Source organism: Stegostoma tigrinum, chromosome 14 (assembly GCF_030684315.1).
Source record: "Stegostoma tigrinum isolate sSteTig4 chromosome 14, sSteTig4.hap1, whole genome shotgun sequence".
NCBI classification, from domain to species: domain Eukaryota; kingdom Metazoa; phylum Chordata; class Chondrichthyes; order Orectolobiformes; family Stegostomatidae; genus Stegostoma; species Stegostoma tigrinum.
The window spans coordinates 57616093-57644074 of NC_081367.1; the positions used below are offsets into that span (position 1 = coordinate 57616093).

A 27982-nucleotide genomic window follows, 5' to 3' on the forward strand; every position below is an offset into this window, starting at 1 on the left:
CGATCACCAGAACGGCCCCCACGCTCCGTCGGTGAAGAAAGGAATGGGAACTCCGCGTGAAGACTCCTGTGGTCCAATTGCCGAACAGCGGCCATTCGGGCCGAGAAGGGACGGATCGCAGCCGGGGAACATACCAGGAGGGTTGAGACGAGGGATGTAATGTGTTTGCTGTGTGCGATTTGCCTCCCGGTCTCTGAATGCTCTCCCTTTTACTCAAAAGATGAGACACCCCCCTCCACGCCAGAGGGCGAGAGCCCGTCGATAAATGTATCTTCCTTTCGTCTTGGGGCGGGGAGGCAGTGAGCTGAACGATCCTTGCAGGAATAGGAAACCAAGCAGTCACAAGTGCGAGCTGTGTTGCAGGAGGCGGAGTGGTGGGGGGAGAAGCAGTGGGAATGTCTGAATGTCTATTAGCCTGAATACGGTAGATGTGGGCAGTGACTTCTGCAATGTGTATCCAGAAGACACTAACATGGCGAGAGCTCTTCTGTTAGCCACTCTCCTCCCCATTCTGAGCAAAGGGATTTGGAACTGAGGGCATTTAATGCCGGCTGGAGGAGTACAGGACTCTGCAAAGCGAGGGGGAAAATCACACACACACAGAGAATCTAAATTAAGAGGTAAGGCGCTTCCCAAAGACAAACTCCATTGGGGAAGACGGTGGGCAGCGGGAGAGAGGCTGAAATTCACATCTTTTTTTTAAAACCAAGTCCTCAGCTTTTGCAATCAAATTAAGTTTGGATTTTTCTGCCCCGGTTAAGCTGTAAAAGTTACTGTGAGCCGGTGGCTGTACCCAATTCAAATGGGGGAGGGGGGAGGGAAACATGGGAAGGGGGGGTGGTAGGTGGAAACTTTTTTTAAAAAAAAGTTTGTGAAACTTTTGATCGGGAATCTCAGCTTTTAAAAAAAGCAACAGAAAGGTTTTTGTCACCACCGATCAGGCCTCATCTCATCCACAAGGAGATTTTATGTTACGCGTGTGTGGGCGGAATCAGTTTTCAAGGATCGTTCAGTAATTTCTCCCTTTCTATCACGTTCTGAGGGGAGAAGTGTGTGCAGCGTTCCCTCTGAAGATGAACTCCAGTCTGGGGCATAGTTGGAGTCTGGTTGGAAACGTCTGTTCTTTGAGAGAGCGTGGCGTTTCATAATTAACTCCAAGATCAGTAGTTAGTTGTTTTTTTCGAGTGGGGGTGGAAGCAAACGTAGATTTCTGCTAAAATTATTAATGACTCGAGAGGGGGATAAAAAGAACATCTTGAGAAATGTCATGAGATTTTTCCACCATGTGTTGCGTTTTTTCTCAATTCATCTCCTACCGTTGCCATTTGCTCTGGGTCTGTTTTGAAAACAGAACTTTAAAATATTTTGCAAAGGAAAATCTGTGTCAGTCTGTTTCACGGTTACTGCATTCCCATCGTAGCCTCGCATTCCAGCCAGACTCTCTCCTAATTCCTGAGGAGGGGGGAGGTGGTGGTGCGAGTGGTAGGGATTGACAAAGGGAACAAGCTGGGAGACCTGTGTAAATTTCAGCTTCGATAACGAGTACGTGATTCAGAGGGGTCGTGCGGTTCAAAGTCGAACCGCTCGTGTGCAGTTTTAAATAGAAATTGCTATTTTATCTTTGGTTCCTTCTCATCTGTGCAAATGAAAAAAAAACCTCATGAAATGTTGCCTTTCTAAGAAGAAAATTAGTCAAAAAGGGCTGCAGTGGGAAAAAAATATAAGAAATTTGTGTTTTCAATTATGCGCTTACAATTTTTTTTAAAAAACGTGTTGGTCACCGAGAGGAATTGTTGCGCTGAGAGGCATAGATTGTTTTAAGGTTAGACTACAAATGCAGACAGCAGGAGAGAACTAGTCTGGGGAGAGACGGGAATAGAGTCTTTATCGAGATAGCATCAGGTGTCGCTGGCAGTCACAGCGAAAATCTACAGCCTAGAGCTTTAAAAAAAACTGGATCTATGGGGCATATTGGAGGAATAGAGACAGGCAGAGGTCTGAAATGAAATGAAAATATTCTCATTCCCGCTGCTTTTAAGTTGCATACAGATAAGCTCTTGTTCTTCAAAGCGTAAAAGGTCTGCATTATAATGGGACGTTTTTAAAAGTTATTTTAATACATATGTATCTTTTCTTGGACCTGTACTTTTATCCCTCCCATCTCCAGCCAACCCCACGGCTCGGTTCGTTCTTTGTCTGTGATGGAATCTGTTACATTCCACGCAGATTTTTTTCCCCCCACAAAAAAAGGACTACGGTATTTCGAATGTGTCTTGCATTTGTAGGTTTTCCAGTGTATTGCTAGTTTCCCTGTCAGTTTCCAACTCAGTTTCAAACAAGTTCGTTCATTGTGATCAGTTTCAGCCCTTCCACGTCCCCAGTCTCTCCAGACTTGGCAAAATTTGGAAAAGTGTTTGTGTGTGAAAAGCAAGCAAGGAAATTGATTAAAAGGTGACAAGGCAAGGGGGAAGGGACGAAAATTATACAGCGAGGGTCACCTAATTTTCTTTTAAAGTTGAAAATATTAATATGAATCTTACTTCCATAAATATTTGTGTCTTGAGTCAGTGCCAGGGTTATTGAAGTCAGTGATGTTGGAATGCCAGCCTTTGAGATTAATCCTGAGGGGCTGGATTAATTTTAGAATGGGGTCCATGGACAGGCAGCACTGAATTTGAAAAGGTATCATGTGATTATTGGGTGACAAAGAGCTGGAATTCTCCCAGAGAATTTCTGCTACAATTCCCACGGGGGTTGTGACAGGAGATTGGAATTTCCTATTTCTCTCCAGAAAGAATTTTGATGCCATCACATTTTGTCTTTTTTTTTCCCGCTGCCTCTGCTCCCCATTTCTCCATCTCGTGTCCTGAGGCGGTTGACACCTTGGCGGGGAGGCGGTCAGACAGCGTAATTCTCTTTCGTATCTTTGCCTCGGTGACTGTGTTTGAACGACAGCGTGCTTCACAGTTGGAACACTCCTGCGTTGAGCTCAGTCTTACACATTTCACCCAGCAAGAGGCACTAGATCCCAAATCAGAGAAACGTTTACATTTTCGTGGCATCTTTCAGGGTATGAAAAGGCTTTCCAGCCAGTGAAGCATACTGTGAAGTGCTGTAATGAAGCAACCAATTTGCATACAGCAAGATCCCACAAATAGAAATGTGGTAACAGAGTTAGGTGTTAAAAAATGGATCACTGGAGCAGTGTTTAGGGAAGGAAACTGCCACCCTTACCTGGTCTGGCCTACACGTGACTCCAGACCCACAGCAACATGGTTGACTCATAACTGCCCTCTGGGCCATTAAGGATGGACAGTAAATGCTGGCCTAGCCAGTGACACCCTAATCCCATGAATGAATAAAGAAATATGCACACAGGAAGATCCCACAAATAGAAATGTGATAACAGATTAGTGATGTTGGGTGTTACATATTGGAACACTGGGAAACCAACGAGAAGCATGCCACTTTTAAAAATAGCACTGCGCAATCTTTGCTGAAAACAGAAAATGCTGAAATTCACAGCAGGCCAGGCAGCATCCACAGAGAGAAAGCAAGCTAACATTTCGAGTCTAGATGACTCTTCATCGGCAATCTTTCCTGTGTACTGGAGAAGGCAGATTGAGCCCGGACTTTAAGCTTACCTGAACAATAGCATCGCTGACAGTGCAGAGTGTCTCCAGGGTAGCATTGAGAATGTCACCAGGGATTACGTCTTCATGTCTGGAGAGGGATTTAGACCCATAACCTACATTGTGTCTGTTAAGCACTCACCAGTCAAATACAGCATCTATCATACAAATCTGTCAGAATTCTTTGAGAAGGCAACAAACAAGTTAGACAAAGGAGAGCTAGTGGAGGTGATCTACTTTGATTTCCTAAAGGCCTTTGACAAGGTGCTGCAAAATAAAAGCCCATGGTGTCAGAGGCAAGATACTGGAAGGCATAGAGAATTGTTTGACTGGCAAAAGGCAGAGAGGAGGGATAAAAGTGTCTTTTACAGGATGGCAGCTGGTGTCTAGTGGAGATCCACAAGCATTAGTGTTGGAACCACAACTACTCACATTATATGTTAATGATCAGGATGAAGGAACCAAAGACATTTTTGCTAAGTTTGCAAATGACACAAAGATAGATGGATGGAGGAACAGGTAGTGTTGAAGAAGTGAGGAAGTGGCAGAAGGACTTGGACAATCTAGGAGAGTGAGCTATGAAGTGACAGATGGAATAAAATTTGGAAAAGTGTGAGGTTATGCACTTTAGTAGGAAGAATAGAGATGTTGACTACTTTCTAAATGAGGATAGGCTTCATAAATCTGAAGCTTACCGTGACTTGGGACTCCTAGTTCAGGATTGTCTTCAAGTTAACATGCAGATTTAGTTGGCAGTTATGAAAGCATTCATCTCAAGTGGGCTAGAATTCAAGAGGAGATGTGCTCTGAGTCTGTTTAAGGCTCTGGTCGGACTACATTTAGAATATTGTGAGCAGTTTTGGACCCCATATCTAAGGAAGGATGTGTGGCAGGGGGTCCAGAGGACATTTACAGAATGATCCTGGGGATGAAGGGCTTATAAAATGAGGAGTGGTTGAGGACTCTGGGTCTGTAGTTGATGGAGCTTAGAAGGATGGGGCGGGGGGGGGGCACCTGTTTGAAACTTACAGAATACTGACAGTGAGAAGAGTTTTCCACATGTAGGAGAGGCCAGGACCTAAGAGCATAGCCTCAGAGTGAAGGGGTGGCCCTTCAGAACTGAGCAAAAAATCACAGAGTCCCTACAATGTGGAAACAGGTCATTTAGCCCAATAACTCCACACCAAGCATCCAAAGAGCATCCCATCCACAAGCCCACCCACCTACACCATCCCTGTAACCCTGTACTTCCCATGGTTCATTCACCTACCCTGCATACCCCTCCACACTATGGGCCGTTTGGCATGGCCAATCCTCCTAAACTGCACATCTTTGGATAGTGGCAGCAAACCAGATCACCCGGAGAAAACCCATGCAGACATGAGGAGAACCTGCAAACTCCACACAGATAGTTGCCCGAGGACGGAATTGAGCCCAGGTCCCTGGTGCTGTGAGGCAGCAGTGCTAACCACTGTGCCGTCCCATGAAGGGTAATTTCCTTCGCCAGAGGATGGGTAATCTGTGAGACTGATTGCTGGAGAGGACTATGGAGGTCAAGTCATTGAGTGTATTTAAGATAGAGTTCTTCACTAACAAGGGAATCAAGGGCTACAGGCAAAAGGCAAGAGAATGGGGCTGATAAACATACCAGCCATGATCAAATGGTGGAACAGAATTGATAGACGTAATGGCCTGATTCTGCTCCTATATCTTATGGTTTTATGATTGAAGCTCTAATTTCTTTCCATCACTGAGAATCCTTGCCACTCATATCGTCTGCTACGACATAACTTGGAAGGATTTTGTAAATTGCTCTTCAGCCTGTTTTGCCATGTTATGATTGCATGTTCTTGGGCCGTTCAAGTTCTGGAGTGGCTCCATGTCAGGGATGTTACCTATTGCATCACAAGACCTCATTTCCTGATTTTATCCTTACTCTTTTAGCACTGGAATCGTCAAAAGCCAGGGGTGTGATTTCTGCCAGATCATCACTAGTGATACAGCCAAGAGTTTGTTAGTGTGTATATCAGAGGAAACCCTCCTGTAAAAGTGGGGTTAAAATAGTATCAGAGATAATGGGAACTGCAGATGCTGGAGAATTCCAAGATAATAAAATGTGAGGCTGGATGAACACAGCAGGCCCAGCAGCATCTCAGGAGCACAAAAGCCGACATTTTGGGCCTAGACCCTTGTGCTCCTGAGATGCTGCTTGGCCTGCTGTGTTCATCCACCCTCACATTTTATTATCTTGTAAAAGTGGGGTGATGAGTTTTAGAATCTGTGACAGAGGCAGATATGCAAAAAATCATTTGCGGAGAGAAATGCAGCCAGAATGTCTTTTGACTTATCGTGGAGGAAATATAAAAACCATTGTTTTCTTGCCCAATATGGGTTAGCATTTCAAATTGCATGTAAGAGGAGAAGCAGCTATTTTTATTTTCACAGCGTTTTGAGCTTTTTAAATTAACTCCAATAACTCACGTAATATGTATAAACCAATTTTGCATTTTTCATTCATTCTTTGCAAACTCCCCTGCATTTATCAGTGTTCAACATACATATAGGCAATAAATCTGTACTTTTGCTTAACCTCCAGCAGACTGCCCTCATAGCGCAGTTCCTGAGACTGAGTTCTGAGTGTAAATCAGCAAGAGACGATCAATTCCTGCCACCATGCAAAATTCATTATAAAGAGTGGCGTTGTTTCTGTCAAAGTAAATCTGGACTTTTGGGTTTCATCAGCTGTTGGTTTGTTTGGCTTTCTTCCGAGTGTTTCTGAGGGGGAGCAGACAGTACCTCATAAGACTTGCTTTCAGCCTCACAAAAAGCTGGAATTAATGCTTTACCTTTTTGTTTCGATCTTTTATCCAAACAAATCAAATTTAATTTGCCTGGTTCTAATAATAGTTTTCCTGATGCCTATCTTTTGCACTTTGATCACCAGATTAGAAGTGAACCAACAGCAAGTCCTGGCCTGCTCAGCAAATGGCTCGTTTTGTGCTCAGTTTTAATAAATTGTTTGCAAACAGGCATAGCCCGAGCTGTTGGGTTTCGGTCTTTATGAAGTTAGACATTGGGGACTTTCGTGACTCTGCAGAGTGGGGCAGATGGTCACAATCGAATCTTTTTTTGAGACCTTCCTGACCTAGTGGCTGGGATAGGGTATTTAATGTTATCATTTCTTGTAAATGTTGCACCTTTAGTGTCACTATAAGCCATGTTGTACACAACATTTCTGGCAATAAGTCCTTACCTTTTTCAAAGACTTTAGGTGTTAGTTTCAGAACTATTTTATTTGGACTATTCATTTTATTTGGCTGCTGTGACTTGTTGCCAGTTTGTTGTTTTGTGCTTATTTGTCACAAAGGTTTTCTAGTGCAGCAGCAGGCCACTCTGCCCATTCTGTGTGTGCTAGTTCTTTGCTGGAGGAATATGAAACTAATTCTGCTCTGTCATTCTTTCTCATGACCCTGTATCAATCCTAAACCAATTGCACTCCCATAGCCATGCTCTCCCCATAGTCTTGTATCAACCCCCAAACTAATACCTCTGTCCCATGATTTCCCCGTAATCATGTATCAATCTCAAACTAATGCCATTGCCCGTACTGTCCCCCTTGCCCTATGTTGCCTTTGTTTTCTAATACTCGTCCCATTTTCTCCAAAACAATGCAATGATCTCCACCTCAGCCAGTCTCAATGTAGTCCATGTTCCAGTAATCCCTTGTCCAAATCTGTCCCTTTATTCTGGTGCAAACACTTTTCAAGTTGCAGGGATTTTGTCATTGTGTCACCAGCCAGACAATCTGTACTTTGAACTGAATCTTACTAATTCCGTTCATAATTTTGAAAAAACTCCACTCTCTGTCCTCCTGACCTTCTTTGGTGCTGTGACAATAACCTTCGTATCTCATCTCTCGTAATAACCATTAATTCCTAATCTTGCTTTCCTCCACTGAATAGTTTGAATGCCATTTCTATAATTGAAACGTCCAAAATGGCACAATATGTTTTAATTGTAATCTCACCAAAACATCATCATTACACAGGTAACTTTTGTATTCGGTGTTACTGTCTATAAAACACAAAATCCTATTTTCTTCATCGTGGCCTTAACCACCTGTGCCTCCAAGAAATTATCAATGAGAATCGTTTGGGCTCCCATTCATTCAGTATCTGTCCAAGGCATTTAAACTCTCAAATCCTTTTCTACATTTCCACTTCTCCCACTGATTACGTTCTCCTAGTCATACAAATTGTGAAATAATGTGACTTTGGTGAATGGCAGAGCAGGGTTGAGGGGCTGAATTGCCTACTCCTTCCAATTCATACATTTAAATTTAACTCCAGAAGCCTTACTATCAACCATTCAGATTTTAATTTCTGCCAATCAGAACATCAGTGCTTTCCGTTTCTGTTTTAAACCGCACAAATGTATAAAATAAGAGCAAGGATAGGCCATTCAGCACTTTGAACCTGCTTCGCCTTTCATCCTGAGCATAGCTGATCATCCAACCCCGTACCCTCAGGCAACATCGTGGTAAACCTCTTTCACATCATCTCCAAAGCCTCAACATCCTTCCTATAGTGTGGTGACCAATACCATGCACAATGCTCTAAACTAAACTCAACTGACATAACTAAAATCTTATACAGCCTCATAAAGTCTTATTCATGAGAATAGTTCCTGCGATGAGGGATTTCAGTTATGTAGATAGATGGGAGAAGTTGATGGTGCTTTACTTAGAGAAGGTTAAGGGGACATTTGGTTGACCTGTTCAACATCATGAGCAGTCTGGACCAATAGGGAGAAATTGGTCCAATTGGCAAAAGGGTCAAAAATCAGAGGAGAGAGATTTAAAATAGTTGGTAAAGGCGACGTTGTAGAAATAATATTTTTACGTGATGAGGGTCTGGAATGCATTGCCTGCAAGTGCAGTGTAGCAGGGTCAATCAATGCATTCAATCATTTGGATAAGCACCTGCAGGGAGGAATTTTGCAGTGCTGTGAGTAAAGAACAGGGTGAGAGACAAGCTAAGTTACTCTTGCACTGGATTGACATGGACTAAAGGGCCTGAATGGCTGCCTTCTATGCTCTAAGCATTCTATGATTCTGTGGGTAAGGATTACTTACTGAAAATATGCAGAGTTGTTTTTAATTCCATGGATTGTGAATTACTCATTGATAATTATGAAGTTGAAGTTTATTCAGCAGAGTAAATGTTAATCACTAACTGAATGGGAGTGTAGTTTAATCAGCAGGGTAAGAGTTATTAACTGGATTGCTGAAAAGGGAGACATATTGTCGATGGTTTTCATTTTGCACCCATCAGGACAGATGCAAGAATGCCAAATTTCAAGGGGAACAATAATTTATATGCATGAGTCACAGAGTGCTGACCTGTTAGCAAGTGAGCAGAGGAATTAGCTGAGGAATTGTCATGGAAAATACACAGGGAGTGGTTACCATAAACTGTTATCTTTAGTGAAAAGTTGCAATGTCTGGACAAATCCCTTTTCTCTGTTGTTCATGGAATATAAATTGTTGTTCCGTCTTGAATTTGGTATTCTTGCATCTGTTCTGGTGAACATAGAATGAAAATATTCAACAGGTTTTTGTTTAAATTCAGTAATGCTCACGTTCCGTGCCATAAAGTGACTGTTATTATCTGTACAGAGTTGCAGTTTATTTAGCAAGGTAATGATATGTCCTGTGTAACTAAATGAGGATGGTACTTCACAGAAGGATAAGGATTGCTCACTGAAAGTATACAGATTCAGTGTAATTTGCAGCAGTGGAAGGGTTCAGGGCATAATACGTTAGAATTTAGGCCTGCAATTATGCTGTCAGTCACCACAGTGACAGTCTGGGATTGAATGGCCAGAATCACTGATTGGAGGGATTTCTCCTAACCATGTGCTGTAGTTAGGAGTTCACTACCCCATCACCTTATCCATAAAATCCCCAGGAGCACAACACCAATCCTCTTCACATAGCACAGGCAAAATAGTGATCTCTACCACCAAGAAGGACTGTACCAGCAGATACCTAGGAAGAGCACCACCAAGTTTTCTCCAAGCCACTCACTATCCTGACTTGGAAATATATCACCAATTCTTTAGTCTCGCTAGGTCAAATTTCTGGAACTCCATTCTTAACCACATTGTGGGGTATCCATGTCCCAAAGATGGTAACAGTTCAAAACAGTAGTTGAATACCATCTTTTCAAGGGCAATTAGGGAAAGTCAATCAACACCGAACTTGACCGAAATGGATACATTCCTCGGACACTCCACAGTGATGTACGATCGGCTTCCTGGGGTGTTACCATTGACCATAAATTAAATTGGACTAGTCAAATAAATGGTGGGTCAATGAGAGCTGGGCACAACTCAGAATCTTGCAGACAGTAGCTCACCTCCTGACTCCCCACAGCCCGTCCACAGTCTATAAGGCACAGGTCAGGAATGTGATAAGTGCAGCTCCAATACCACTCAAGAAGTTCAATACCAACTGGGACAATGTAGCTTGCTTGACCACTACCCCATCAATCACTTTAAACATTCATTCCTTCCACCACTAATGATAGCAGTGTGCACCGCCTATAAGACGGATTGAAAAAAGTTCACAACGGTTCCTTTCACAGCACCTTCCGAAGCTATGACCCTCTACCATCCAGAAGGATAAGAGCAGTAGATAGATAAGAACACATTCTCCTCCAAGTGACTTGGAAATCTATCACCGTTCCTTCATTATCACTGGTCAAAATCTTGGAGCTTTCACCCTGATCGCATTGTGGATAGACTACAATAAATGGACTACAGTGGTTCAAGAAAACAGCTCACCTCCACCTTCTCAAGGGCAGTTAGGGATAGACAAAGATTGTTGACCCAGCCAACAATGCCTCCAAATCTTCAATAAATAAGATAAAATATTCAAGTCAAATGAATGAGAAAACAGTGTTTTCTTTGCCTGATGTAAGTACACTGTCTCTGACACAGTCTGCCTTGTCCTACATTTTCACCTTTCTCTGTGGCACATATAAACATAACCCAGAACTGGGCCTGAGGCTATTTGTTATCAGACAGGACGCCCCGGATAATTGATTGCATGCAAAGAGCTTTGGATTTTTTTTTCAATTCAGGAGACCCTGCTTTAATTGTGGCCGAGTCAAGGGTCTAGGCCCAAAACATCGGCCTTCATGCTCCTCTGATGCTGCTTGGCCTGCTGCATTCATCCAGCCCTATACCTTGCTATCTCACTTCTATCTTTTCCGGTCACAGTCAGTGGTGTAGTGTAAAGGTGGAGATGTAGCAATTCACCACACAGTTCAGTTGAATGATATTCTGTTCAATCATGGATGTTTCTGCATTTGTTGCCCATCGCTAATCATCTTGCAGAAAATGGTGGCGAGTTGCCCGGTTGGACCACCACAGACCATCTGATGTTGCCACACCCAGAGAGTTGTTAGAGAGTTATTGACTTTTCCTGCAGTGACTCTGAAGGGACAGCAATATATTTCCAAGTCGAAACAGTGAGTTGCTTGGAGGAGTGTGATGTTCCCTTTTCCCTCCCACCTTTGCCTTTCTAAATAGTTGAGATAGTGCCTTCAAAACCATAATCATAGGAGAGCTACTGCTGTGTATCTGGGAGACAGTACACGCTGCTGCTACTGAGTATCGGTGGTGAAGGGAGTGAATGTTTGTGGATGTGGTGCAAATTGAGCAGAATGTTTTGTCCTGGATGGCGTTAGGCCTCTTGAGTGCTGTTGAAGCTGAATTCATCTAGGCAATTGCAGAGAAATCAGAACACTCTCCTGTATTTAGTCTTGCAGATAGCGGCAGACTTTGGGGGATGGGGTATATTAAGAGGTGAGTTACTTGCCTCAGAAATCCTAGCCACCTACTTACTCTTGTAGCAGCAATAGTTATAAGGTTGGTTCAGTTCAATTCATTTTCTGGTCAGTAATTATCCCTAAGATATAGGTGCGGTGTAAAATAAGTGATGCACAGTACTAATCCAGGCAGTATAGTCAATTTCACATTATATTACTGGCAGGCACAGGTCTACCTGTGTATAAGACTGTGATACAGTATTGGTGAGGGTCAGGCATGTTACTATATAAATAGCAATTGCTAGAAAAGTTCAGCAGGTCAGGCAGCATCTGTGGAGAGAAATCAGGGTTAATGTTTCAAGTCGAGTGACCCTTCCTCAGAACCCTCCCTGTCTGGTCTTTTGACAGGTCAGTCACTGTATAACACTGCAGGGACAGGTCTGTTGCTTTAAAGCACTGGGGTACAGTACTGTTGAAGACAGATTTGCCATGTATAATACTGTGATACAGTACTGGGGGCTTCAGGTCTGTCATTGTAAAGCACTAGGGCACAATAATTCTTGGGACAGATCTGTTGCTGTAGAACAGGGGTGTACAGTACTGGGTGGGGGGGGTCAGGTCAGTTGCTTTATAATACTGGGGGACAGTACGGGTGGAGACAAGTTTGCCGTATATAACATTGGCATACAGTACTCCTTGGGACAGGTCTGTTGCTGTAGAACAGGGAGGTACAGTAGTGGCTGGGACAGGTCTGTCACTGTAGAATGGGGTGGTACAGTACAGGCTGGGACAGGTCTGTCACTAGAACGGGGGGGTTCAGTACTGGCTGGGACAGATCTGTCAGTGTATAACACTGGGGTACTGTACTGGCTGGGACAGATCTGTCGCTATAGAACGGGGGGTGCAGTACTGGCTGGGACAGATCTCTCACTGTATATCACTGGGGCACAGTACTCGCTGGGACAGGTCTGTTTCTGTACAACACTGGGTATGGTACTGGTGGGGACCGGTCTGTTACTGTGGAGCTGGCCATGGACGTGTGTATCATTTCCATGGACTAATGATTTGGCTTCACTTTGTGGTGAGATTTGAAAATAATTTTTCTCTGTTTCTCACAGAGCTGTCATCTCTGAGCCTATCTGTACCCTTCAGTCCCACTTGCCCTCCCTCTATACTTAAAAAAAAATGAGTGAACATATAGATGTGAACTGGAACTTTGATCTGACAGTGGTTTTAAAGTCAAGCTCTTTAAGACACTCATGGCTGTGAGCTTCGAAAGCCAGGCCCTGAGATGCTTAAAGTCAGAGTCATTACCTTCCCTGCCTCTGAGCACAAAGCATCCTGTGTCAGAGCTGTGAGTTTTGGTGGGGCTCCGGGAATCAACTAAAAAGTTGTCACCCTTCCTTCTCCTCTCGAGCCATGGGCACTGCCCTGTGAGCAATCAACTGTCCTCAGGGAAGGGAGAAGAAAAGATTCGCATTTAGGTGGTACCTTCCTCCAATTCCAGACCCCGGTACAGCCAATGATATGTGTTTGACATGTTGCAATGCTTAAACACTGGCACAGACTGCTTGGGCTAAGTGGTCTGGTTCTGCCCTTTAAAGTGTACATCACTGAGAAAATCCAGCATCCAATATTCTCACACAACAGTCTCCAACAATTGTGATCAAACCCAGACAAGCTGCTACTATGCTTGACAGGCTGAATAGCCTACTCTTACTCCCTACGTTCCCGTCTGTCTTACAAGCATTGCTTAGATGAGCCTTAAATAATGACCCCAGTGCATCGGGGAGAGTTTTCCAGCTTCCCTGTTACATAATTGCATAGAGACTGTATTACATCCGCAGACTCACATTTTGTGCTTTACGTTAAGTGGGGGCGGTGGGGGGGGGGGCGGGGGGGTGAGCTTCCAACAGCATAGCTTTCTCTCAGTGCTGGGGCAGCATCAGGGGAACAAAGCATCAGCCCAGGACTATTGGGGGCTGAAGTTTCGGGTGTGGGATTTGGCCGCACAACCTTTACACTTGAAGGACGAGAGCGCAACACGCTGAACCATTTTATGGGCTTTCCTCCTACTCCTACCGAGAGTCACTAAGTCAGGCCAGATGGAGCTGAGGGCTGTCTGCAATTTGCGGGTCAGCTAGTCAATGTTCTAACCAGCTGAGCCATGCAGACATCGCAGATCTTGAGTGGAGTGCTTTTTATTTCAGGAAACACATGATGGAATCCCCTTGATCCCAACAGAGTCTGGAGACTGTGCCTTTAGGATTCCCAAAAACTTTGCCCAACTTCTGACAGATCGGGGTTTGCATTTGAAGGTGAGCACAGATTGTGAGCAACAGGCAGCCGATTCCACATGAATCAACCTCACTGAGTGATGTCGGAGAGTGGTTACTTACAGCTGGCAATGCTGATGAGAACATCAGTGAAGAATGCCCACAGAAATGTCTTTCAGTTTCAGACAGACTGCCATCCAAAAACAGTGGCCATGGGACTTTGCACTGAATTGTAGAATACCTACAGTGTGGGAGCAGGCCATTTGGCCCACACCAATCAGTCAAAGAGCATCCCACCCAGACCCACCCCATCCCTGTATTTTCCATGGCCAATCCACCTAACCTATACATCTTTGAACTGTGGGAGGAAATCGGAGCATCCGGAAAATATCCCACACAGACACGGGGAGAATGTGCAGACTGCACACAGACAGTCGCCTGAGGCTGCAATTGAACCTGGGTTCCTGGTGCAGTGAGGCTGCAGTGCCTACCACTAAGCCACCATGCTGCCCAGGTGAAGCCCACTAAAGTTGTTTCAAATTTCAAACAGCTCTCAAAATTTTTGAACCTGTCTCCCCCCAACCTCCTTCTCCCTTTCTCTTGCTCTTGCCCATTCCTCTTGCTTCTCCTTCCACTTACCCCCTCTCTTCTATCCGCTTTTGTCTTCCCTATATCTCCCCACTTGTCTCTGTCCTGCCCACTCCCTCCCTCCCTCCTCTCCTGTCTTTCCCCAACCCCGTCTCTGTCTCTCCTCCCTATTTCCATCCTCTGTTTCTTCTCCTTCCCTCTCCCCCTCTCTTTTATTCTACCTCCCCTGCCTCCCTCCCTCTCCCTCGGTTTTCTCTCCCTCACTTTCTCTCTATTTTCTGTCTCCTCCCCCTGTCTCTCTATGCATTTTTCCCCCAGTGGTTAGCTCTGCTGCCTCACACCGCCAGGAACCTGGGTTCAGTTCCACGCTTGGACGACTGTATGGAGTTTGCACATTCTCCCCATGTCTGCTTTGGTTTCCTTTCAAGGTTGAAAGATGTGCAGGCTAGGTGGAATGGCCACGCTAAATTGCCTGTAGTGTTCAGGGATGTGTAGATTGGGTGGGTTATAGGGGGATGAGTCTGGGTGGGATACTCTACGGGTTGGTGTAGACTTATTGGGCTGAGGGCCCTGTTTCCACGCTGTAGGGATTCTGTGATGATTCTTTGAGAATACCAGCAATCTGGAATACACTGTCTGATAGGTTAGGAGAAGCAGAAACCCTCAGCCATTTGAAAAGGCATCAGGATTTGCATCTGAAGTCTCCCTGGGATGGGTCTATAGAAGCAGGAGTAGGAGTGTGCCTGTTCCTCCACCCGAGATCCTTGCTGCTTACTGCCTTTTTCCTGCACTATCCCCATATCACGATGTCACTGGGAACTGGAAATATGTCGACCTCTGTCTTGAACTTATACAGTGACTGAGGTTTCACTGCCTTTAGGGTAGCAACCAAGTGCTGGAAATGGGATGAGGCTGGGTGGTGCATTTTTCATCCAGTGCAGACATGCTAGGCAGGGTGGCCTGCTTTGCTGCAAGCATTTCTGCATTTCCCAAGTGGTTGAATTATCTGGAGAGGAAAAATGTGCGGGGAGGTCAGGTTAAACCACAACCATTTGTCTCTCTGCCTAATGAAAGAGCAGCCCTATGGTCCAGTAGGACTATGGCAACTTTACCTTTTAGTTTCGATGTGGCCCTTCTATTACAGTGTCCGTCGGGGGCTGTTTCCATTAATTTTATTGAATGTGATCATCTGAAATAGTAGACAGACACACAGCAGGGTTGACTGCGTGGTGTGACGACAACGTGCAGGAATCTGTGGAATGCATTGCAGCCCTTGTTATCCATACCTGAGCTAAGGATCTGCAGCTTGATCAGCTTCAGTTCAGAGTGCTGAGCTGGAGACTGCGTTGCAGACACTGAGGTGCACTGGGGAGGGAAGGAGTTATGTGGGCATTTTGTTTGAGGAGGCAGTCATCTCGCGACCCAAACACACCCCAACGGTATCTTTGAATTGTAAACTTGGTCAATCGTCAGATTTTTAGCACTCTAACAGTGAATACACTTCAAAGGTATCTCACTGGTTATAAAGAACTCTACACTGCCCTGAATATTGCTAACAAAGCGACCTTGGAGTGCAGGTTCATAGCTCGTTGAATGTAGAGTGACAGCTAGATACGATAGTGAAAAAGGCATTTGGTACGCTTGCTTTTATTGGTCACTGCATTGAGTATAGGAGTTGGGAGGTCATATCCCGGCAAATACCAAAGGATTAAATCTAGAGGACTGGACTAATCATCTGGAGATGCACATTCCAATTTCATCATTGTGGCTGGGAAATTTAAATTGTTAATTAAACCAGTCTAAAATTAGCAGGTCGTTTCAATATTAGTGACCATGTAACCATACCACCACCTGGATAAGCATATGGGTAATGATGGGATAGTGTAGGGGGAGGGGCTTAATTAGTTCACAGGTTGGCGCAACATCGAGGGCCGAAGGGCCTGTTCTGCGCTGTATTGTTCTATGTTCTATGTTGTGGCTGTACAGGACATTGGTCAGTCCACTTTTGGAATACTACATTCAATTCAGGTCTCCCTGCTCCAGGAAAGATGTTGTGAAACTTGAAAGAATGCAGGAAAGATTTACAAGGATGTTGCCAAGCTTGGAGTGTTTGAACTGAGAGAGGCTGAATAGTCTGGCGCTATTTTTTCTGGAACGTTGGAGTTTGAGGGGCTGACCTTATAGAGGTTTATAAATCACGAGGGGTATGGATAAGGTGAATAGCCAGGATCTTTTTCCCAGGGCAGCGGTGTTCGAAGCTAAAGGGCATAAGTTTAAGGTGAGAGAGGAAAGCTTTAAAAGGGACCTAAGGGCAGTTTTTTCTTAACACGGCAGGTGGAATGAACTGCCAGAGGAAGTAGTGGAGGCTGGCACAACGATAACATTTAAAAGGCATCTGGATGGGTATATGAATAAGAAAGGTTTAGAGGGATATGGGCCACGTGCTGGCAAATGGGACTAGATTAATTTAGGATATCTGGTCAGCATGAATGAGTTCAACTGAAGGGTCTATTTACATGCTACACATCTGTATAACTCTATTGTGAAAGGTGCTACATGATTGTAGCTTTTGTTTTCAGGCTGCAAGTCAGAGATCATGAAAATGCAGTTGAATTGACCTCCTCGGTTTCCTTCAGCTTCTGCACAATGTTAATCCACATCTCGCACTTCTCTTGTGTGACAAGTCACTGTGATGCAGCCTCCAGAGTGGCTTCCAGCATTTAAGCCAAATTTGCCCTGAGTTGCTGTTTAAACACTTTTTTTTGAATGGGTGAAAGCAGTGGAGTTTTAAATCTTCTCAAACGCCATTTAACACAGGTCAGGAAACCTTTTGTTTGGATCAACTTTGCCCTTTGGCGAGGGGCTCGAAGTCACTTCACCCAAGGCTCGAGCTTGCTCAACTTGGACATCACCTTTCACCTTCCATTTCCTGCTCTCTCAGTTACTGAGAGATGCAGAAATATTTGTGTTGTATAAATGCTCTGCTGCCACTCCTTTTTAAAAGGTAGGATTTGTGTGCCCGAGGGAGATGTTTTTCACCTGGTAATGGGTTTTTCTGAATTTAGTACAGAGTTCCAAAATTTAGCAGTTCCTGTTTACTAACAAAGAGGCTTAGATCTTGGAAGCCTAAGGCAGATATGGAACTTTGCCCAATTAATACATATGATTTAGTTTTTTTTAAAATAAGTGACACATTTTCCTGACTTTTTTTCTCTCTCACTTATTTCCCCTCCTCTTTCCTGAAAGTTTATTTCTGGATTCCAGTTCAATGTGCGCCTCACTCCTTCACCTTTAGCAAAGTGTCTGGGAGTGTGGGTGTTGGTTGCTGGAGTAAAAACTGAAAGTGCTGGAGAAACTCAGCAGACCTGGCAGCATCTGCGGAGAAAGGAAGACAAACAGCATTAACGCTTCGAGTCCAGCTCAGCGAAGAGACGTTTTGGCATTGAAATATTAACTCTTTTTCTCTCTCCACAAATGCTGCCAGACCTACTGAGTTTCTCCAGCACTTTACAAATGCATGAGCATACATAATAGGACGTAAACCATCTGGCCGCTTGTGAGGGTGCCCTGTCATTAAATTAGGTCACGGTTGAGCAGTTTGTGTTTCACACCTGACACCCTCACTCCATTTTCCATGACTCCCCACCTTCACTGCATTCCGAGACAGAGTTGCAAAATCATGCATCCCTTTATGACAAAAAAAGACTGTTCATTTCTGTCCTGAAAGGGTGACCCCTAATTTTAAACAGTGCCCCCTAGTTTAGAACTGAACCCTCAAGAGGAAACATCCTTCCCACATCCACCTTGTCAAGATCTTATACACTTCAATCAATTCACCCCTCGCTGGCCTAAACTCCATTGGAAAGAAAGACAGGTTGAGCAACCAGTCCTCATCAATTAACCGCTCATTCCAGCCATCAACCTAGTAAACATTCTTTGAATTACCCCCCAAATGCCTTTATTTACTTCCCTCAATAGGAGACCAAAACCGCTGGCTTTGTTTTTATTTCGGATCTTCACCATCTGCTGTATTTTAATTTTATTTGAGGATTGGGGTCTGGGACATTATATTGGCTGCGGAACACTGGGTAGTACACTTTTTGCTACTCAGAAGCTTATAGATTCAGATCCACCTTCAGAGCCATTAGCCATTAACTCATGTCGGCAATTACAGTGTGGTACTGAGGGAGGCACTGTCAGGACGCCTGTCTTTCAAAGTCTTAGATCAAAAGAGGAGGTTTATGGAAATATTGGTAGAAAATTGCTGAGAGGTTGAGAGAAGTTTGGGCTTCAGCAAAGAAGGGTCAAGAAGTTCAGAAAGCGAGAGAAAAAAAGAGCAGGAATGTAAAACAGCAAGAAATGTAAAGATGGATTATAAAAGCTTTTATCACCATGTTTAAAAAAAATTAGAAAAGGCAAGTGTTTGTTCATTACCAACAGGGTCAGGGAGTTTATAGTAGGAAATAGAGAAATAAGTGAGCACTTTGTCTTGTCAGAGGAAGGCACAAGTTCAGAAACAGAAATTCTTGGCAGCATCTATAGAGAGAAATCAGAGTTAATGTTTTGGATTGAGTGACCCTTCCTCAGAACTCAGGCACAACACCCTGAAATAATTAAGAACTAAGGATTTAGTGGCAGTGTGGAATTGAAAGATGTTAGTAAAACAAAATCTATTGGAGAAGTTAATGGGACTGAGAGTTGACAACTCCTCAGAATCCAGTCAACTTCACCCAGGAGTACTGAAAGAGGTGGCTACAGACAAATGGATAAATTAATGGTCTTTCAGAATTCTTATCGATTCTCCTTCTATGAATTGGAAGGTTGTAAACTGAGCCCTCAGGAAAGGAGGAGAGAGAAAATGAAGAACTATAGATGTGTTATTTCGATGTCAGCAACGAGGAAAATATTAATATCAATTTTAAAGGGTGTGATTGATAGATATTCAGAAAATAATTGATTGGACAAAGTTAACTTGGATTTGTGGAAAGGAAGTCATGTTTGACAAACCTGAAGGAATTTCTCGAGAACATTACAGTAAAGTTAATAAGCAAAACTTAGTTGATGTGGTGTATTTGCATTTTTGGAAGGCTTTTGACAAAGTCCCACCCAGGAGGTTAGTAAACAAATTTATACACATGGAATTGGAGTAATTGCGAGCTAGGATTGAAGATTCATTTCTCGGCAAAAATCGGAGAAAAAGACATTTTCACGTTGGCAGGATATGGCTTGTAGGCTACTGTCAGGATCAGTGCTCAGCCCTAGCTGTTCACAATCCCCACCTGTGTTCGGATGAGGGAATCAATTTGTAATCTTTCAATATCACGTACGTACAATATAGAAGAGTACAGCACAGTATAGTCTCTTTGGCCCACAATGTTGTGCTGACCTATTATCCTACTTTAAGATCAAATTACCCTGCATACTGTGCATTTTACTATCATCCATGTGCCTATCCAATAATCACTTGAATGCCCCTAATGTGTCTGATTGCACTACCACTGCTGGCAGTCCGTTCCACACGCCCACCACTCTCTGTGTAAAGGACCTACCTCTGACGTCTCCCCTATACCTTCCTCCAATCACCTTGAATTTATGCTCCCTCGTGATAGTCATTTCCGCCCTGGGAAAAAGTCAATCCACTCTATCTATACCTCTCATTGTCTTGTACACGTTTGCAAATGATACAAAATCTTGGTGAAAATGTGAGTTGTGAGGCGGATGGCAAAGAAGTTTTGAGGGGACTTAGTCAGAGCGAGTGAGTCAGTAAGTGCATTGTGGATAAGTTTCAGTTATCCACTTTGGTCGAAGGACCGATTTATTTATTAAATGGTGAGAGATTGGAAAATGTTGGTGTCCAATGGGACCTTCATAATTCACTGAAATCTAGCATGCAGAGGCAACCAGTAATTTGGAACACAAATAGTATGTGACTCTTTGTCACAAGAGGATTTGAATACGTAAGCATGGAAGTTTCCCTTAGGTTGTATACAGCACTGGTAACACTACACCCAGAGTATTGTGTGCAGTTCTGATCCACTTGTCTGAGGAAGGATGTACTTGCCATACAGGGAGTGCAGAAGAGGTTCAGCAGACTGATTCCTGGGCTGATAGGACCCTCATTTGGCTTGAAAGGGGTGGACGCTAGGAAGTTGTTTCCATTAGGCGGGGAGACTAGGACCCATGGGTGCAGCCTTAAAATTAGAGGGGGGAAAATTTAAAACTGAAATGAGACAACATTTCTTCAGCCAGAGAGTGGTGGGCTTATGGAATTCATTGCCACGGAGTGCAGTGGAGGCCGGGACGTTGGATGCCTTCAAGGCAGAGATTGACAATTTCTTGATCTCAGAAGGAATCAAGGGCTGCGGGGAGAGTGCAGGGAAGTGGAGTTGAAATACCCATCAGCCATGATTTAAATGGCGGAGTGACTTGATGGGCCGAATGGCCTTACTTCCACTCCTATGTCTTATGGTCATTTGAGGGGAGATTGTGGCGATTGAGCCTGCTTTCTAGAATTTAGAAAAAAGAAGAGTGATCTTCTAGAAACTTACAACATTCTTAAAAGGATAGACAGACTGGATGCAGGAAGGATGTTGCCCCCAGCTGTGGGACCTAGAACCCCAGTTTCAGAATAAAAGGCAAGCCAGTTAGGATTGAGGCAAGGAGGAATTTTTTCACTCCGAGAATAATGAATATTTGGAATTCTCACTCCCCAAGAGCTATGGAAGGACAGTCGTTGAGAATGTTCAAGATAGTGATTGATGGATTTCTGGTTGCTAATGACATCAAGGGTTCTGATTTAAGGGTGAGAATACGATATTGAGGTAGATGATCAGCCATGAGCTGGAATGGTGGCGCAGACTTAAGAGGCTGAAAGGCCTATTTTCCCCTGCACCTAAGTTCCACTGAATATTAAGTCACTATTCAGGGATTCAGCAAGGTTCAAAACCATCCCAGCTGATAGTCAGAACAGGTTGGGATATCCTCCAGGGGCGGATTTTCTGGGTTCTCAAAACCCACAAATTAAGCCTGGACTCAGCTGATGCAAATATCCTGCTGCTCACCAAGCCAAGGTTTTGAGCCAGGTCTCTGGACCCCACCCGCCAAGACTTTCGGTTAGAAAGGTGTACAAATGATACGGATCTCCGGCCGCTCACTTACCTTATGCTGACTACTACCTTAGAAATACCTCATTTTGAACAATCTCATCTCTGTTTTCAGATGCCTCCCAGCACTCGCAGGTCCCCATCTCTGTAATCGACACCAACTCAACAGCCCTCTGAACTATCTATACTCCTTCAATGCTGGCATTTCATGCACAGCCCATTGAATCACACCATTAGTAAGGTGCCTTCATTTTTCTAGGCCCCGTAACCTCTAGAATTTTTAACCTTCCTACTTCTCTTTCTTCTTTTAAGCTGCCCCTTCAAACTTACCAGTTTTGACCAAGCTTCTGGTGACCTATTCTAACATCTCCCTGTTTACCCGTGTGTCAGATTGGCTTGACTTGCTCCTCCTGCGGTTAACCAACTTGGAATTTTTATTACATTAAATCCAGTTTATAAATGCAGGTTCTGGCTGAGGAGTTAACTGGCATGTTTGATTCACTTGAGGGCATCAAGCGCATCAGATTCAGTTGACTGACTTGCCTGAACAAGAAAAGTGGCCTTGTTAGTGGACTGTAGAATGAAACAGCCTAGTCTTTTGGAGATCGAGTCACTGTGTATTTTATGATTCATGCCCCTTTGGGATTTGCGCCTCGGCTATTTCCTGCATTGCCTCAAAAGTCAGGATACAGAATAGTTCAGGATTGTGTTATTAGCTGTGTTTGTTGTTTGTGCTGTGTTTGACAGCCTCTGTTCTCAGCTGAATGCAGGGAGATTTTATTGAAGTATTTTCTCACAGTGATTCTGCATGAAGCAAGTTGCAAATAGGATACCAGGCAATACTCTCAAGTGACCTTAATGATGTTGTAACTTGGTGGAGCAGAAGGAGGAAGTCTGACTGATGACTCAGTCTTTGTATTTTTAAGCAAGATGCAGAGTTGACGCACAGGGAAAGGCTGCTCGAGTTTATCGAGTCTGCTCCACACTTCATGGTGGCAACAAGGCTGAAACTGAGCCTTTCACCGGCATTGCGGCTCAATAAATAGGAAAGCACTCCAGGTACATCAGAAAAATACAACTCTAGTCATAAAATCCACATTCCCACTCCCCAGAGAAGCTGGAATTGGCTGACATGGGTACGAATAGGTAGTCTTCATGACAGAGAGAGAAGACAGTACAGGCTTTGAAGCTGATCCTGGAGTTAGGTTGTAGGAGCTGTCAACAGTATGATTACACATTCAATTACATATGACTGAGTTGGAGTGATCGTTGGAGTTATATCTGGGTAAGTTGTGAAATGGGGTTTTGCTTCTGCCTTTTAAAAATCAGCAGTGAACCTCCTCGGCATTCAAAAATGACTTGTATTATGACAAACCACCAGGAAGTGCAGTTTAGCTAACATAGAGTTCCTGTTGTGGATTAGCTTGAAGATATGAGAATAGGCAGAGATCTATTCAAGCCTCTTAATACTTTGCTGTCTCAGGGCAAGTATATTCTATATCATAGAATCCCTACAAGGCATATGAAGGCTATTTTATCCATTGATTCTGCCCCAACCCTCTGAACACCATCCCAAACGAACCTACCCATCTGTGGACTGTGGGATGAAATCAGAGCACTCAGGGGAAACCCACACAGATGTGGGGAGAATGTGTAAACTCCATGTTTACAGCTGGAATCGAACCTGGGTCCCTGGTGCTGTGAGGCGGGAGTGCTAATCACTGAGACACTAATTAACATGGACTCTGCTATCTGTCTGACTGTCTGTTAACTGCAGAGTAATGAGGTAAATGGAACTAATGATTTGTTTTCACTGAGAAAGAAATAATACCCCGAGTGAACCTCTCCCTTCATCATGCTCTTCAAACAATGATATGGGATCTTTGAGACTTGTTCAATGTCTCGCCTGAAAGATGGCACCTTATAGAGAGCAGCAGTTCCTCTGCACTGCCCCAGCGGTGTCAGTCTTGATTCTATGCTCAATTCGCTACAGCAATCAAACTCCCTGTCCCATGGGTTACTCTGAGATGCCCATTCCAGTTCTCATTCCTGAGGTGCAGCAACTGAGAGATGAAATTCCAGTAGTTGGTGATCTCACACAGAACAGTCTGGAAATTGAACCTACAAACTAACTGACCCATATTATTCTTGCAGCTTGCAAGTTTAATAGCTGCTACCCAGCTGCTTTCAGCTTTCGAATCTCTGGCTGGATATAACCTGGGAGGTTACATTCTGTGACATTCAGGTGTTCAGCATTGAAAAACTGCTGCACTTACTCACAATAAAAGCTTATTACAGTCCCACTGACTCATGCTTACAGCTCAGCTTCTCAGTCTTTCTCTGGTGTCTGATAGCTTAGCTCTGTGTTTTCATCCAGCCTTGAGAAATCAAGCACAGTGAGCATCAATCAGTAATCAAACTCTTGCAGTCAAATCTTGAATAATCTACCACTCTAAGCGCCAATTGAAATCACATCATCATGAGTGAATTACTAAACTGCAACAGCCTCATCACAACTGGCATTACTCTCCTGCATTTTTGCCGTGTTCTGATGATGAATTCTCAATCACTGGAGACTCATGGACAATCTGAGAGGGCTGGCTCTCCTTGATTCTGTATCAGCAAGCCCACCTCAAAATGCCAAACAGAAAGTTCAATGTGGAATCATGGGCTGAACATTTAGATGTTCAGTTGTTTAGGAAGCAAAAGAATGAAGTGGTTAGGGAGAGAGTTTCAAAATAAACCATGGTATTGTGACTGAAATTTTAACTTAATTTGGGGATTGTGGGTGGGTCAAAAGTCAGATTGTTGCCATTGGCCGATGTATTATAATCATGGTTGGTATGATATGGGTAGCTCACTATTTGCATTCACCTAAAGGCTTCAAGTTCAATCTATTCAAGACTTGAAATATAAGTGTCTCTTTCAACCATGTGAAATGATTCACAATTCTGCATAAATTGGCCTTTTTAAGTTAGAGCGAAATAAAGATTTCTTGTTAAGCCTGTGTCTCACTTCTCTCACAACCTAGAAGCTATACAACTCATTCAATTTTCCACATGCAACTCTGTGACCTTGACCTTTACATTCCTGACCAATGCTGTCTCACTTATCTTGTATTTAGCCATTGACAATAAGCATCAGATCCTTGCTTCATTCCTCTGTGAAGAGTGGGCACAAATAATTATAGGAGCTGGAACAATTCACACTGGCTTTTCACTAAAGGCGATGTAGATGGAGCATCTATTGATTTGATATTCCTCCCTGTGGATGTGTCAGAGGCCCCGGTGTTCTGATTTTCTTTTGATGGTATGATTTCGTTCTCCAAGTCGAGGTTGCCTCATCACGTTACATTCCCCTTCCCCATCCATTTCCTCGTTTGTGAGCAGAGACAGGAGTGACAGGCGAGAGGTTCCACTGCAAGGTGAGGCACCATCTCACTGTAATAACCCACCTGATTGGACAGTGACTGGAAGAGGGAACCCTGCCTGATCCCATACCCCGGGGACAAATGAACTCGGTGCTGACTGAAAATGAATGCTGGGCATTCCCTGCGCTTGACAAGCAAAAGTCAACAGTTGAAATGCCAAAATAAGATGGCTTTCTAAATTACAATAACTTGTATATATTTGGTTCCTTTAAGTGTAGTGAAATTACCAATTGGGAGTCAACAGCCAAGGTTTGATGCTATAGAAACAGGGAAGATAGGAACAGGAGGAGGCCATTCAGCCTTTGAGTCAGCTCTGCCATTCATCATCGTGGCTGATCGCCCAACTCAGTAGCCAAATCCTGCTTTCTCCCCGTAACCTTTGATCCCATTCGTCCCAAATGCTATACCTAGCCACTCTCGAATACATTCAATATCTGACATCAACTACTTCCTGTGGTAATAATTCCATCGGCTCTTTGGGTGAAGAAATGTCTCGTTGTCTCCGTCGTAAATGGTCTACCTAGAATCTTCAGACTGTGAGCTCCTGGTTCTGGACACACCCACCATCAGGACCATCCTCCCTGCATCTACCCTGTCCAGTCCTATTAGAATTTTATAAATCTCTGAGATCCCCCCCACATTTGTCTGAACTCCAGCGAAAACAATCCCAACCTAGTCAATCTCTCCTCATACGTCAGTCCGGCCATCCCCGGAATCAGTCTGGTAAATCTTTGCTACAGTCCCTCAAGAGCAATAGCATCGTTCCTCAGAAAAGGAGACCAAAACTGCCTCAATATTCAGGCTTAAAAAGAAGCCTCAGGGATAAAGGGGTCAAAGCTCAATCAGAGAAGTTGATTTTTAAAAATTCATTTAAAAATACATTTGTATCCTGTGTTAAATAAGGAGATCAAAACTGTACACAGTGCTGCAGACCTGGTCTCGCCAACACCCTGTAACTTTGTAGCAAAGCATCACTACTTCCATATTCCATTTCCTTTGCAATAAACTCACCATTCTATTTGTAGGGCCAGAGATGATTACAGAGATAGGGAAGGGTCAAGATCTCGAAGGGATTTAAAAATGAGGTGGAGACTTTTAAAATTAGCTACTGTTGAGAGTTAGTCTTGACTCAGCAGTTGCCCTCTGACCTTTAAATCAGAAGGTCAGCACTGGACTTAAGCACTGGACTTAAGCACTGACCTTCAGTAGTTCAGTGCAAATTACAGTCACCAGTTTGGCTGGGGTGAATTCCTCCTGTTTTCATCATACGATTGGCCCCCAACTGCCCCTCCTCCACCTCCTGCCATTAGTTACACACCGGAGCCTGTCCGCAGCTTCCCTCAGCTAATCAAGAGCTCAAACTGACTCTTCATTGTATATTGGACCACACAAGATTGTCAGTCAAATCATCATTATTCTCCTATCTTCAGTAATTTTACAATAAGTAAACAAAGGTCTTCAAAGAGCCTGTGGAAAATACTTCACAGTAGTGCTATGACTTTTCTCTTAGACCTTTGCTGTCATCTGTGATGGAGTGGGGCTGTATTCTTGGAACTCTGTGCACTCCTTTGATATCTGGAAGCTAACCTCTGAAATTCCCATCCTTCACCTCAATGCCCCACTCACGTCCTTTCAAACACGTTTTAAGACTGACCTCTTTGCTTTGGGTCCCTGTCCTAATATTATCTTCTTTGGGTGGATGTTCATTTCCTGACAGTTATGCTTCTGGGATGGTCTTCATGTGAAAGGAACTACAGTAATACAGATTCTTGATTGGACAGGGTGTTCAGCCAGCTCAGAGGGTTTGGATCCTAACTGTTGCGACCTGTCTCGCAATATCTATCTTCTTCTACCAGGCAGTTGACTTTGAGTGAAGAATAGACAAAGCATGAAACATAATTGATAAATAAATAACTATTTATTCTATCACTAATAGAAACTCTCACTGCCCTAAAGAGTGTATTATTTCCTGTTGTGTTGGATTGCCTTGGGGTATTTTTCTGTGACTCCATTTTCTCCAATGCTGTATTTGAAACGTTATCAGCTTGGTGAACACACTGACAAGGTAGTGCCATCTTTGTTTTGGTATCTCCAGCTTTAAAGTAGAATGTGAAGCAGTGAGATTTTGTGCTTAAGTTGTGAAGAGTTTTGGACAGTAGACAGAAGAGAAATCGTTCTCATTGATGGAAGAATTGAGAAGCAAAGGCTCCAATTGAAGGTGATTGGTAAATGCAATCAGCAAAGGCAGCACAAGGTAAAATATTTTTATGCACGGAGTGGTGCAGATCTGGAATGCGCTACCTGAATATGTGAGGGAATGAAGTGAGGACTTGAAGAGAAGTGTTTTACAGGGTAGGGTTGAAGAGCAAGGGATTGGAAGTAGCTGAGTTGCACTTGCAGAGGGCCAGCAAAGATGCAGTGGGTCAAATGGCTTCTCTACTGTAAGGATTCAAATAATGCACACCATGCTTAATAGTCTGACAGACCACAACACCAAGGGCTCCTTCCAGAGACCTCTCTGTCTCTACCTGCCAGCCAATTGGGGGAGATCAGTCCTGTGCAGTGAGGACAGTTAATGTCAATAGGGAGTGTTAAGTTTGTTCGGGAGATGTTCCCCATACGTATTAGTCATCATTATCCAAGGAGCTCTGATGTACATTTGCTGGGACAGTTCAAAGCCACAATCTTCTGATTGGTTCACTCAGCGAGGGTCAAATCACTGAGATAAAGTGCTGTTCACTAAAATCTGATGATTCAGATAAACACTCCCACACTTCCTCTCTCTCCAGAACACATGAGTTTCCTCATTATTTTCACTGTGTTAAAGGTCTTCATTTACCATATTGGGCCTGAAGGAGATTCATTCAATCTGTAATGACAAAAGCTCTTTATTCACTTCTTGAGTAGTTCAGTTTTCTGTCTACTGCTTCCCTTTCTGCTACTTGGTCATTATGCTCTCCTCCTTCCATCCTTCTTTAGTTCTCTGTCTCTCACTATGACTCTGAATCTACCTCTGTCTCTGCTTCTCTCTCTATTGCAACTGAATCTACCTCTGTCTGTGCTTCTTTCTCTATCTCACCTGCCTGTCCAGCTGCCTTTGGGAACTGTTACAATTTCT

At 43.7% G+C, this 27982-nt stretch overlaps 1 protein-coding gene across 2 annotated transcripts in view; it reads left to right on the forward strand.

Moving 5' to 3' along the window:
* The first annotated feature begins 243 nt into the window (after window positions 1-243).
* Window positions 244-27982, forward strand: part of fndc3ba (fibronectin type III domain containing 3Ba) — a 348395-nt gene continuing 320656 nt past the window's right edge. Inside the window, exons 1-2 of one of the 2 annotated variants that reach the window (XM_048542805.2) lie at window positions 603-620; window positions 13678-13785. The gene's annotated coding sequence lies outside the window, so the exon portion shown is untranslated. Of the gene's footprint in view, window positions 621-13677; window positions 13786-27982 lie in introns of both variants that reach the window. The other variant, XM_048542804.2, reaches the window with a different exon arrangement.